Genomic DNA, 1,532 nt, shown 5'->3' with positions numbered 1-1,532 from the left:
CCCTCCCCGAGAGACAGCGTCAGGAACGCGGCTTTGATTCCAGTGCCGGTGGCCTACCGCCTCTGTCAGGGCGGGGCCTCTTGGAGCCCTGACGGCACTTCGGCCATGGCTGTCTTGCCTCACTGCCGGCTCATGTTCACGCCGAACAGCAGCAGAAGAGGCGTCCGCGTGCTGCGCGTGCTGCGCTGAGGAGGAGCGGGAATGCGCAGGAGGGTTCGCGCCGGCGCGCTTTGGCCTAATAGCCTTAATAGCCTTCTACTGTTTCTGCGTTTCAACGAAGCGCTCCGTGAATTTCTTTACCGCTGCTCCAAAGAGACCTGAGGGATTCACGGGAGCGTCCAGAAGGGCCATTTTTTCAGAGTCCTTTAACTCGGTCAGAGTAAGCCACAGGTGACAATCTAGCACCACAAAATTCCCCATGTTGCGGCCGATCGTCCGAACTGTCACCACCGTCGCTCTGAGGGCCAGATCCGTGGTGCGTCGGAGCTCTTTGAAGACTTCAGGGTCCGGGCCACCCTCATCCAGAGACTTGAGAAGTTTGGCCTGATACACCTGGAGTATCGCCATGACGTGCAGTGCTGAAGCTGCCTGGCCTGCCGCGGAGAAAGCCTTGCCGGCAAAGTTTGCAGTGGCGCGGCAAGGTTTAGACGGGAGAGACGTGTTGTTTCTCGCTCTCCAGTTCGTCGCGGCTGCAGGACAGAGGTGGGCAGCAACGGCTTCCTCCACGGGGGGAAGTTTGACGTACCCCACTCGGTCAGCGCTGTCCACAGATGACAGGAGGGAGGATCCCGGATTGTGCACGGCGCGTTCCACGACTTAGCTATTTCGTCGTGCACCTCCGGGAAAAAGGGGCCGGGCCTCCGCTGGGTGTCCTTTCGGCCGCGAACCGACTGGAGGTACCACTCGTCCAGACGACTTCTGGCCGGCTCAGCAGGAGGCGCCCACTCCAAACCGAGCTCATCAACCGCCTTGGTCAGGAAGCTTTTGAGCTTGACATCACTATGATGGAGGTCCCCCGCGTCACTGCCGTGGGGCGCAGTGTAATCCAGCGGGCTGTTGGACCACTCCTCCCTAGCAGACGCTGCCACCGAAATGGCATCATCTTCATCCTCAGCGTCCTCCATGGCACTGAAAGACATCATATCTCTCGCGCCGAGGGAGGGACGGAGATCAGCGGTCATGAAGCGCACTGGAAGGGGACCTGCAGCAGGGGGGTGAGGAGCGCGTGGGCACTGAGCCGGTGCGGGCTCGTCACCTGACCCTGACAGATCCTCATCAGAAGCTTGCGGCACTTTCCTCCTTGGCTCGAAGAGGCTGCAGAGGAAGAGCGCGGCAGGGCTATCTGGGCGAGTTCATCGCCTTGGACGATGGCCACATGGAGCTCGAGAGTCCGGAGCTCATATCTCCGCAGTGGGGGCAGTCCGACCCCTCAAGCGCCGCCTCTGCGTGGGTGCGACCCAGGCAGAAGACGCACGACTTGTGGCCATCAGAGATTTAGATTGGCTCTGCGCAGGAGAGGAAATCGCGAGTCA

Source organism: Sinocyclocheilus anshuiensis, unplaced genomic scaffold (assembly GCF_001515605.1).
Source record: "Sinocyclocheilus anshuiensis isolate Anshui unplaced genomic scaffold, SAMN03320099.WGS_v1.1 scaffold2429, whole genome shotgun sequence".
NCBI lineage: Eukaryota > Metazoa > Chordata > Actinopteri > Cypriniformes > Cyprinidae > Sinocyclocheilus > Sinocyclocheilus anshuiensis.
This window is presented reverse-complemented; position numbering follows the sequence as displayed.